Below are 12,733 nucleotides of genomic sequence, written 5' to 3' on the forward strand. Positions count from 1 at the left end.
CACCAGGAGACGTAAACGAATTGCTCTTGCGTACCCGGGAGAGAAATATGTAGCAGAGAGATAGGAGCAGACCGAGACGCAGTTTATTATTATTATTATTATTATTATTATTATTATTATTATTATTATTATTATTATTATTATTATTATTATTATTATTAAAATCAACATAAAGAAAATAGATTTGGCCGGCAATGCCTTTTGAAGTCCATGAGCAATGTGCACATGGTTATGAGATCTAAGTTTGTACGTTGGGCTTTTTTAGTGCGTTATTCTAATTCTACTGTAAAGTTTAGGGTATAAAGCGCAAGCAGCACCAGGCCGCGCACGAGCGTGTATGTGTGTGTGTGCGTAATTGAGGGGGGCGGGCCTACTGGTGTCCTTGTGTTCGTTGGTAGGTGTTGGTGTTGGCTGAAAGTCTGTCGATCAGCGAACAATAGAGAACGTTTGTTCGATAATTAAATAAATTTTGTCGGTGGCAATGGTTTCTGGAACACAGCACAACAGCTGTAGTTCACAACCCGAGGCAGAGCAAGCAGAGCACATCAAGCGCTACACTCTCTCCCCTGTGGTGGCTCCCGTAACCTTACCCTAGGACACGCTTCGAGTGCGCTGTGTAACCTCCAACGTCGGCGCTGCCCGGAGGCGTCCGGGCAGACTACGTTTACCCGCCGGCGTATCAGTATGTATAGCTTGAAGTGGACACCGCGCGCTCTCGACGCGTTTGATAATCTCCTGTGTGTTTGCACGCCGTGACTTTGTTTCAGGGGTCAGCTCTCTGGGCGCGCCGAGCTTTGGCTGGACCCGTGCAATACGGACCTGTATTGTACTCGTGCACACTCATTCGCGCACGTGATATTTCGAGGCGAATCTTTTATTCCGTTGAACGTTTTTGGAACACCGGAGAAGGGCTCAAAGTTAATGAGGTTAATCTTCTTTTTTTTTTATCCTCCGTTGAACTTTTCAAGCGAGTAGCAATAATCGCTCAAGGTGCGCGTCGCTGCAGGTGGTGGTCCTCCGCGCCACAAACCAGCTCAATCCCGCCTCCCCTTCTCGCAGACACAGACGCACGTACTCAGGTTTCTGATGTGCCGCCGGAATGCGTGCTGATCAAACGCTTCCCGAGTGTCGGCGCGCGTGATTCACCAGTTCGTGAAGATCACACGGGCTCGAGGTCACCTATATAGTGGCATCTCCCGCTATTTTTCGTGCATACTCGCTCTCTAAGATATGGATGGATGACAACCCGTCTTCGGCCCGTGAGGAATGCCGCTCGACCAGAAACGGGAGAGGGGAGCTGGGGGGCGGTAAAATTTTGTTCACGTCCAGAAGGCACTAGTCCCAGCGCTGTAAAGGGTGGCCGATTTTGTGGCTATACCACTACATTGGTAGAATGGTCCTGACGTGTTGTGTGCTCACCAGACTGGTAAATGTTTTCTGCTTGTTTGGGTGCGAGTATACTTGATGTGCACGTTGATGTGTAAGAGCTGCACTTATCGCGTTGCCGTAGGCAGCGGCTGAAATACATATTTATTCATCGCCATATTAGGGATCTAAGCGACGATATTTTCCAAGTAGAATGTGAGCTGGGCGATGAGTGCTCATGTTTAAGAGACACGGAGTATGCTTGCACCTTTCCTCGTCACATATCAACATGCAGACGTCCTCGTGACAGACTCGAAAAAAATATCTACATAAATATAATTTTTCCATTTCAGTGTTCACGCTGGTAACCATGCATATTTTTTTGCGCGTATTAATCTCCACTTTCATTATCTCCTTTTCTTCCCCTTCACTACGCCCCGCTAATCATGTTCGTGAGTATCTTGGAATTCTTTGTTGCGAAGTCGTCCTGTTTTGGCGACGTTGTTTCGACCAGGACGTCACTGCCGCTTTGTGTTGATAATGTGCCACTATTTGAGGCACACCGTAGCAGTGAGCCCCGGATCAATTTTGACCACCTGAGGTTCTTTAGGGGGCGTCGTGTGAGGACATGGTACGCCTGTTTGGAAATTCTACCACGGACGAAATTGCCGATGGCCTGCTTGCTGTCGCTGATGCGTCGCTTGCTGTCGTTTCTTCCTTAAGCGGCTTGAAAACCCTCGTGTGGACCCCCGCTCACGCGGCTGTGCCCGGCAACGCGTCGGCTCACAGTCTGGCTCGAGATCTCGCGCGCCGAGCCTCGTCCGCGGATGCGGACGGCGTGAATGAGGAGGAGAGACACGAGGAACCCTGCGAGACTTATCATGAAATAGCCCATCGGTATCGCTTGAGGCGTCGCGCGCTCCCACCACCGGCCAAGCAACTCGACAAAACGCAAGCGGTCGCGTTTCGGCGACTTCAGACAAACAGATACCCACACCCAAAATACATTAACAAAATCACAGGGGGCAAGGAAAGCGACAAATATAGGCTCTGTTCAGAAACAGAAACACTCACACACATAATGTGGGAATGCACCTCGCTCCCGTTCTCTCATCCCCCCGTCAGCAGCGAGACTGACTGGACAGCCTGGCTCAGTTCCGGGGATGTCGACCGACAACTTGAACTGGTGGACTGGGCGGAAAAGGTCAAGCAGGCCCAGGGCCTTACTTGAGCCCAAACCCTCAGCCACGTCTCTCTTTACCCTTCCCCCTTTCAATAAAGGTTATCACCACCACCAGGTTCTTTAGCGTGCACCCGAGGCACGGTAGACGAGAGTTATTGCATTCGATCCGCCTCCACCGGAATGCTGCCGCCGCGGCAGGAAGTCAAACCCATAACCTCTTTATCAGCTTCTCAACGCCACAGTCATTGAGTCACCGCGACGGGTAAGGCTATTTAAGAAGTTGAGCGTTGCACGATACGGCTGATGCGAGATGAGCTCAGGTCGAAGTGTGTTGCAAACGTGAGACTATACAAAATATCGAGTTTTAGAAAGTGCGCAACCGAAGTCAGGCTCTGCTGCGCCCAAAGTAGTTGAGGCAGCGCTCGAGGATCGCGCGCGCGCAGTGTCGTTGACGCTATTTCTTCGAAGATGCGGTAAGCCGGCTTACGTCCACCATTTAATTCATTCATTTTCGGGGTATTCGGTGCCAAAACCACGATATGATTATGAGGCACGCTATAGTTGGGGACCCCGGATTAATTTTTACCCCATGGGTAAAATCCATACTACAGTGTCTATATTTACAGTGTTTAGCACCAGTGTATACTACTAAAGCGCGGATCCAGGGTTGGAAATAAAGGCATAATCGCTTTTCTCTTTGAAGCCGCCTTTCCGACTGCCCCAAAGGTCGCTCGTTCGTTTTGTGATCCTTTTTTATTATTATCATTATTATTACAAAGGTTCACTCGATAAGCTGACAGTAACGTGGTTTGCTGGGCGAATTAGATCGTCTCAGAGGGTTAAATAAACGAGCGGAAAAACACGAAGACAAGGAAGACGCCAGCGCTTGTCCTGCGTAGCTCTTCTTTGTCTTCGTGTTCTTTCCCCCTGGTTTCTCTCACCCACTGTAAGCTGGCGTCCACGCGTGTTGTGTGCTTGCCAACACCACTGCCGTTGCCGGCTCTCCGGCGCTGTTCGCGACACGGTGTTTGTTTTCTGCTGTCCGCATGTCAGTCACGCTGGCGCCGTCGCGACACCGCGACAAAGCATTGTCACCAATACTGTTCATCTTCGCTGTAGCTACTGGTTGGCGTTGTCCAAGCGACAATTTGAGAAACAGCTGGTGCGTGAGAACAACTAGCGGTAGCATGCCGCGGTATGTTTCCTGATTGGCCCCTGGCATCTTTGGCTATCGTAACTGCGGGTACTGAGCGGATGTCGGACAGATACGAGCCGTTTTGCAGCTATAGCTGTTAAAGGGGCTTTCCGGCCACATTCGGCGACGTCGCCGTATGTTGTCACGTACGGTATGCCGTTTCTGGTAGTAGCTCTCCGATAACGATCATCGTGCCTCCGCCGAGGGGTCATAAAGGTCCAAACTGCCTGCATTGGTTCATTTCGTCGTGGCAAATATTAAATGAAAAGCCTCGAAGGAAAGAAGGACGCTTCAATCAGTGATGGAGTAGCACGTGGCTCGCTTCAGTCACGTGTCACGGAGAGCGCTAAAAGGGCGTGTTTTCTGCCTGGCCGTCTCCGTGACATCACCTGGCACCTCGGACAGGGTGTTCTCCCCACTGGCCTGATTCAGTCAGCAGCGTGTCCTAACTGTCCCCACCAGAAAACAAATCAGTTGCGAAACTTTCACTAATGCTGCATTAAATTGGAACAGTTTTGCGAGCTCGGCGACATGCTGCTTGACTGCAGGAGCTCTCGCTTCCACAGTATTAGTGATACTGCACAGTATTACTAAAACACTGAAACAGAGCCGAACTGAGCGGTAACACCACGCGGAACACATTTACGCATGCGTATTTCTTCAAGCGTGTGTACTCGCTTGGTTTTTCGCAGGCGTTTTTTTTTTTTTTTTTTTTTTGTTCCCTCCTTCCCAAATCTGCAGTGCCGCTTCATCCGCTTCCTTTGCACAGTATCCGCTTCCGGTAACCGACGGATGTACGGGGGCTGTGGCTATCTTTGCTCTTCTTGTTCCTTTTTTTCTTTTTCTCGCTTTTTCGGAACTGAAAGAAGCGTGCTCCATGCACGCCCCTATTTTGTCTTTTTTCCTCTCCCGCTCGATTCACTCTGCAGAGCTGACTTTGTTGTATTGCCCTCTCGCTCGGTCTAGTCTGACTGTCGCCCGTGCCACCGGACCAGCGGGCGCATGGCGCGCGTACGTGCGGGACGGTAAACAAAGAAGTCACGCGGAGCGACGTCACGTACGCGGCGGCGATGGCGGCGGGGGTCTTTGTCCGCGCGTCCGGCGGCGCCCCCGTCGCTTCGCTCTGTTCGAGCGTTTCCTCTGACCAGAATACCGCGCATCTGCCGGCAGGTCAGTAGCGCGTGCATTTTAAAAAAGTGGGCGATGCGATGGTTGATTCGCGAGATACGTTTTTGCGTTGCTTCCTGGAAAAAAGAAAAGCGGGAACGCCTTTACTCTAGGAAACTGCTCGTTCATACCATGGGTACGACATGGTGGCCAGGCTGGGAGATGTGCCGTCCATTTCAGCATTTCCGCATTTCAACCTCGATTGGTGAACTCCCTCTCTCTCTCTCTCTCTGCGCTGAAACAATGAACCCGACCGCGTGGGCGTCGCCCTTCGAGTGCACTCACCTTTACTGATCGGATAGTACAAGGGTGGGGGTTGCGCGGGAAGGCGCGCGTATCTTTTCCTTTTGCTAGGCAGCCCCCATAGGCGATTTAAGGCTGGTATTTAATGTGCGTGAGGCAGACGCTCGTTTAAGTTGGCGCGGTATTCCACGGTAAGGTTCAGTTCATTGCAGTACAGGGCGCAGTAGCGCACCGCACAGTACCGTACAGTATACAGGTCTAAGAATAAAGGTACATGATACTTTCAGGATGTTTATTTTTTTTTATCACTGTAATAACTAAATGTGTCGCACCATGTACGTCAGCCTGTTCTCCCGCATCAAACATAGATAAACCAAAAGAAAGAAAGAAAGAAAGAAAGAAAGAAAGAAAGAAAGAAAGAAAGAAAGAAAGAAAGAAAGAAAACAGAACTGTCACAGAGCAGCAAGCTTCATATTGTTGCACCTTATTACAATCTCCATCTTGGGCTGTTTTAATCGAGTTGGAACTAACGGCGTACAACCGTCATAATTTTCATGCTTTCCCGTGAGTGGACATTGGGGAAGGGTCCTTGTAGTGCACTGTATTTAACTTCGCGCCTTGTACCCTGTATTTTTCGCAAGCACTCGAAATGCGGCCAACGTGAACTTCGGTTGTGGATTCCCACGTTTATGCAGGCTTACAAAGAAAAGCTACGTATATGTAGCTACTGCGGCTGGTGGAACAACTGCGGTTTAAGTTAGCTTAACCGTGGATACCGCTGACTGGAGTTCATCTTAGCCACATTCAACGTTCCCGTAAAACTGTATGACACTATCCGGTGGAAATTTTGGCTTGTTGGTTCATGACTTTCGGGTCGTATAGCCCAGAGGGAACGACCACAAAGCGCAAGTACTCGACAGACGAAATATAAATTCAGATAAATACAAATACAGACGACACCGCTTTGTGTCGTCTGTAGGCACTGTATGTAGACTATCATATTTCGCTCAAGCAACACAGCACTGATGGCGCATACTAGCCGTGTTTGCGCATTCCGAGCGAATGCGTGGTTGTTTCTCAACGCACCCGCATGTATTATAGTTAGATGTGTCACTGAGCTGTTCTTCGCGAGGACACAGGCGACGGCGTCGTCAACGCTCTCGTGTCTTCCGCGTTCTGCGCGACGTGTCTCACGTACACGATGTCAGAGAGGGCGGATGACTGCTGCGCATAATTTCGCCGCGTGAACGTTCACACAGTCTGGCCCGAGGCGCGGTCTCATCTCCCGTCACGCACTCGCACGTTTCGTTCACCAGAGTGGCGATTACATACGTGGCTACTCAAGGCAAGGCTCGAAGAGCTGCAGGTGGAGAATGCCCACATGTGCAACGGGAGTGCAGTACTAGAGGCGAAGGGAAGCAACAAGGTCAAGTGGTGCGGTATAGAAGAATAGCACGAAGAATCGGACAATTGCCTAACGGGGAATACCTGCATGCGTCTCAAGAAGTGAGGAGCCTCGGTAACTCGATCGGGAAGAATATGTGCTTATCATTTTCCCGAAAAAATAAAATATTATACTTTGGCTTAGCTCATAATACGCTCGTGAGACTCAGAAAGGAGTGTCATGAGTCTCACCAGCCTACAGAAGAAGAAACAGGAAGTAACATTCACGAGTCAAAGGAGGCAGGGTGCTTTTCAAGCTGTCTTTCCTTACCTCGTACAGCCTGTGGGAAAATCAATTAGGATGTTCTGCGATCGGCATGGGTAACGATACGCACTCGCGCCGACCGTATCTTGCAATCATAGCACTTTCGTAATGTGTGCTACAGAGCCGGTCAAGAGAGAGAGAGAGAGAGAGAGAGAGAGAGAGAGAGGGGAAATGAACAACTTCAGTGAGCATAAGGATGGCTTAATTTGCAGGAGTGGTTCCCTCTTCTCGGGAGCCCGCTCGTGGAAAGTACTCCTCGCCTTCAAGTTAGACGCCTGTCGTGCGGCTGTGCTGTTCGATCCGAAAGCGCTGTTCCCACACTCCCCGTATCCACTAGTATCCTGGCCCGAAATTACGGTAAAACAGCGCAGAAGACGATGACAGACCGAAGGAATAAGCACACACCTTCAGCGGTTTGTCGTGTGTGTGCTCAATCTCTTCGTCTTCTGCGCTGTTTCACTGTCAAAAGTCATGTAGAACGTGCATCACGTGCTTGCGCTCATCCGCATGTATGTTTCAAAAACAAACCCCTGAGTAGTAATGAAGAGAAACATCTCACGTGTACCGAAAGGCGCAGATCGTACGTGTCATGGGCTTGTCTCGAGCACGTGCCCTTCCTTCTCCGCTTTCTTTCGGGGTAATAATGACGATTGTGTCTTAATTGGTGACTATTGTCTCTGAACACTGCCGCTGACTCAGGGGTGTGAACGTCCCGTCTCATATCACGGGACATGCATATCGTCAGCGACAAAGGCGTGATGGAGTCTTCCGACACGCTTCGCTTGCACGCAGTGTGGGGTCGCTCGGACGTGGCGGCATCTTTCCTGTTCAGCTTGCGTCACGTACCATTGTGAACAATGTGACTATGCACCGCGTCTTCGTGGTGACGTATACAGTAGTCCAGCTTACTGTGTGAACCTGTTTAAGCATTGGGTGGCTGTGCACTGGTGTAAGCTGCACGGTGCTTTATTATTTAATACTTATTTCGGTACTTATATAATGATTCTAGAAAACTGCCGTATATATGTGCCAACATGGATTTTCGTCTTCCTGACTTGCTGATATGGATGACCTTAGAGCTGTTGGAGAGGCTGATGAACATAGGCTGCGGTACTAGCTGTTTCACGCGCCAGCAGCCATCAAGCTCCACCGCGTTGAACCGGAACAGCAGTTACGCTGGATTAGCTGGTGCCCGTTATTTGTCCACCGTTCTTCTATCCACGATAGGGTCGTAACGCCAACTTGACATGCCCTCATGTTTCAGTCATTAGAAAGTCGGCAGTACCAAGGTGACTCTGTAGAGATAGATAATTGGCACCATTCTGTTAGGTTAATGAGCTCAAACAAATGTTAGCGCACCGAATAAGCGGCTTATGTAACTTTGTTTTGCCTTTCCAGTACTCTTATTTCACGCCTACACCTCGGACGTATAGGAGGGAGTGCCGTATATTACGCATATCGTCACAGTGAAACCAACTAGATGATGCTAAGCTCAAAGAGTAAGAGAGGCGGACAGTGCAACAGACGTAGCCGTCAAGATTAAATTAAAGATTACATTAAAGAATCATGGGCGGAATTCGCGCCAACTGGCACACAGTCATGCGTGCAAGGGCACTATATAGCGCGTGCCCAGACCACCGCGGCCGGAGCTCGCCCCGCCTGCTGCCAGGCGTCGTCTCGCTTTAATTTCAGGGAAGTTCCAGGTAAGCGATCGCGGGGCGAGTCTGGCACGTCACCCGCCTCGCTAGCGAGAAACGGGGCGTGCGTCGATAACCGAGCCCATTCCGTGTCGTCGTTTCCGTCGAGCCCACTTGCACCGCTCCATTGCGTGCGCTGCCCGCCTGGCCGACCCGCGCACTTTAATCTCGATTGATTTCAATTTAATGTCTTTTGCGGCTTCATCTGTTGGCGTGAACGGTGAATGTGCCGCTCAGCAGCGCAACTGGATACACGTTAACCAGTGGTCTACCGCTAGTTTTCACGAAGTCTCATCTTTACCTTCGCCGCGGTGACTGGGGGAAGAGGTAGAGTGAGAGCAGGAAAGGGGGAGGTGGGGAGGGACCCTAACCACAGGAAGTGTGGATCTTGTTGAGAGGGAGGGAGAATAGCCTATTCACTCCCATGAAGCGCGCACTTTTCCCCGCGGAAAATTGATGCCGAGTTGGAGAGTGCGATAATTACGAGGTAATATGTTTCGTTAAAACATTCTAGGTGGTAAACAGAAAAATAAAAAATAAATAAAAGGGCTCTACATCGGGGTCCTCACGCTAGAAATTGTAAGCCGAAACAGAGTATTATTTATAAACCGCACTTACTTTTGTAATAAGAGTACTGATTTTACACAGGCAGAAACTGCAAAGGCCCTTTATTTGCAAACACTACCTAAATCTGCATGTCGCTAAACGGATAAACAATGTGACTCTGTCCTGACCTACTCAAAGTCGGTGGCTAACGCTGACGTCGGAAATAAGCAGACTGTCACTTAAACAATTTTCGAGGGTAAAAAATAATCTGATGGCCAATATGTGGGGTGCGACCATTGTGCGAGTAAGTACGCTAATTTTGTTAAATGGTGGCTCGAGGACACGGTGATAGAGTAGTGCTCGAGGTCCACTCGGGGAAATCGTTCAGGGGAAGGGTGATCTAACTAAATACGGACCAATAGGAAAGCTTCACAGTCGAAGCTCCATGCAGTATATACTGAGGAAAAGGGTAGATAATGTGACCCGATCTTATTCCAGTGCCAATCCATGGTTTACATCACAAATGCAAACTGGACACATCTTAAAGCACGGCGTTCCATTTCCAGGAAACTTGCTTTATCTTTCGCGTGGTGTTTTCCACACCATTTCCTAAGCTCCGCTTTTTTTTTTTTTTCTTATTAGGTGAGAAAATTTTGGCATTGTTAATTTTTATTCACGTTGTCAAAACAAAGAAGCGCCCTCGTTATTTAAATATCTGCTGTGTCACCCATATCGTATACTGGTCTGTTCATAAGGGTCCATCGTCAGCTGACTAGGGACTCCTGTGACTAAGGTGATCGGTGCGGCTTGTAAAATTATTTACTGGCTTGTTGAATTTCTTTAGACTTATTTTTGTTTGCGATATGTAAAATTAAATGTGGCAGTTTGATGCATCACTTATGAGCCCCTCGGCAGGATGATATTAAAACGTTGTCTGTACTGGAGTATTTGTGAGCAGCCCACCATAATGTAACTTCAAAACCATTATCATGTTGTACTCTTAAGACACCGTGGGTAAAACCGTTAGGAAACGGGAACAGCAACCGAATAGATATATCACCATCATTGCTTAGCAAAAAGGCGGCGCTGTGATTAATAATGACGAATGGTTATGACGTTTTCTTTGTTCTCAATATAGCTAACCTTCTCAGCCGTCATATGGAGCATGTGGGAAAACATAATGCATAATATATATCGTAACTTCGAACGAACCCGATTTTTCAGTAGACATTCGTCTCGTTTTGCGCGGACCATCCTTCCCGCTTACGCGGACCGGTTCTGAGAGCGTCGTGTAGGCTCCACGGGCACCAGCTGATGGGGCCGTGGGACACGAGCGGTGACCGCCGTTTCCGCCACTTTGCGCGTTGCTCCCGAGCAGTTAACACGTGTGACTGCGCACCGCGGCGCTTGTGTGCGCGCGCAAGGCTGCACTTGGTCGCGCGTTTGTTCCGCGGGTGTTCGCTCCGAGCGGCGTCCTTGGCTGCGCTGGTGGCAAAGGAGGCCGTCACGTGGTGTGCGCGCGTGCTTCCAAGGCGGCAGCGACGACGACCGAGCGGTGCTCGCCGCACAACGCGTCATTCCGGGCACACGGCTCTCTCGAGAATGGCGGGGAAGAGGGGAAGGGGCGACCTCAATGGCCCTGCATGGTGTCCCCAGCTGCGGCCACACTGCCGCTGACGCGCTGGGGAGGCATTAAGAGTAGACCTAGTGGACATGTCCAGCTAGATGGATTCTTACAGAATGCCTCCGCTGGTGTCCAGTACGGTAATGCCTCCTTGCCTCGCCGCTAATATTGTTCGCACATATGATCTGTCTATGGCACATAGAAACAGTGTAAGCGCAGACTATACCAACTCATTCTATCGAAGTGAAAAAAAACGACACCCTTATATACTTGAGGGTGAAACCAAGAGAGAGCGCACGTGCCGACAGCAAACGACATTTATAAAGAATTATGAAGAACGTGGCAAAACTGTATCTTAAGCCGATGTACACATGAGTTCGGAGCGCTTAGTTTCGGTCCTGTTCGGGCTCGGTGTGCGATTTCATGGGACATCGTCGAGGTGGCTGTAGTACTCAGCCATTGAGAGCGCTAGAAACCAAGTAGCATACCTACCCGCCACTGCGGCTGGGTTAGAGCTCGGTGTGTGCAGCCGTTCCGCTCCTCAGGACTTCAACTCCCGGCCATAGCGGATATATTCCGAAGGAGCGCGGAATACAAAAATGCATGTGTGCTTATAGTCATATCACAAGAAGCCAACAAACAATATATGATACGATTAGTAAAAATCGGGCCCCTCGGAACCATTTCTTCGCGTTCACGTGTACTTAGTGCAAGTTAAGGGAACCCAGGTGGCTCAAATTACTTCGGCCAAGCTCTCGTGCAGCTACAGTGCCTCTCGTAGTCTGCAGTTTAACTTTGGGGCGCAAAGCCTCAATCTATGCGTTTCGCGTTCCGTGCAATGAGCTCCACCCACTTACGCACTCCGTCATCCAGGAACTTTCCGTAACGTGAAGCCTGGCACTCGGACGCGGACAGGATGACGACACGCGAAGCATGGCGCACGCTCCGCTTCTCCTCTCTCTCCCTCTCTCTTTGCTAGAGTGCAAGAGATGGAGAGGTTTTGGTCGAACCGCGCGTATTCTTCGCGTATACTCGAAACCAGCAATTAGCGCTCGATGCAGGAAGAAATTACGAGAAGTGTAACGGCCGCCCCGTGCGCGCGCATCACCCCCGAAAATGTGGCCGGGCCGTGCGTGCCGGCCGTTGACGCGAAAAGTTCGAGCGCAGCCCGCGGGACTGTGCGGCCGAGCGCCGTGTTTCTCTCCCGAGCAAAATAGCCTCGCGTGCGGCGGTTAATCTCCGCCGCGCACGCCACGTACCGGACGGGGCAACTATAACAGCCGGCTATGAATCACCAGCTGGCACGGTACGGGCAGGGCCAGCGGTGGCACTTTTGGCCTGCTCGCGTAATGCGTAGTTTTGAGCGGAAAACAACTCGCAATTGCAGTCGTCATGTTCCCAGCTTACCGTGGGGTATGTTGCTTTTTCTCTCTCTTACCCGTTCCCGAATGTAGAGTAGCAGACAAGCTCATGTCTGTTTTTCCTATCAATAAAATCTCTCTCACTCCGTCTCTTACAGATTTCTGTGACCATATGATTTGTGGTTATAACTGTACTTGCTGTTGTTCTTTTTCTTTCCCGCACCACGGAACAATTTCACGCCGATATCGACTCGTGAGAAAAATGTACAGAAGAAAGCCAGTACGTTCACTCTAAGTACAATAAATAAATCGGTGGAAATTCATTTTTCAAGCTTCCCCCATCTCTATATGTATGTGTTTTTGTTGTTCATAGTCATGAAACACTGCATGCCAAGAAAAATGTGGAGACCACCGAGTTGCCGGAAAGCCGTAAAGGTCCAGAGCAATAACTCACAGACTGCCAAACTTCATATGCATAGTCAGAGAGCACGATGGATCAGCAACACGCGAACTCCCTATCATAGCGCACATCACCAGCTTATATGTGCAGTACTGTCTCTATGCACGGGGGAAAAAAAAAAGAAAAAGAAGAAAAAAGAGAAAGCAAAAGAAAAAAAAAACTTGCACAGAACGCAGAATTTCCG

General features: G+C 49.7%; 1 protein-coding gene and 1 long non-coding RNA gene across 3 annotated transcripts in view; both read left to right on the forward strand.

The window, feature by feature from the left end:
* The window catches only part of mrj (DnaJ heat shock protein family (Hsp40) member B6 mrj), a 207,797-nt gene that overhangs the window by 133,770 nt on the left and 61,294 nt on the right, over window positions 1–12,733 (forward strand). The gene's annotated exons all lie outside the window — the stretch shown is intronic.
* On the forward strand, window positions 11,863–12,438 carry LOC140215909 (uncharacterized). Its single transcript, XR_011892503.1, has 2 exons — window positions 11,863–12,141; window positions 12,248–12,438. It is a non-coding gene; the product is annotated as an uncharacterized lncRNA (long non-coding RNA).

The sequence above is a fragment of the Dermacentor andersoni genome, chromosome 2 (assembly GCF_023375885.2).
Source record: "Dermacentor andersoni chromosome 2, qqDerAnde1_hic_scaffold, whole genome shotgun sequence".
NCBI lineage: Eukaryota > Metazoa > Arthropoda > Arachnida > Ixodida > Ixodidae > Dermacentor > Dermacentor andersoni.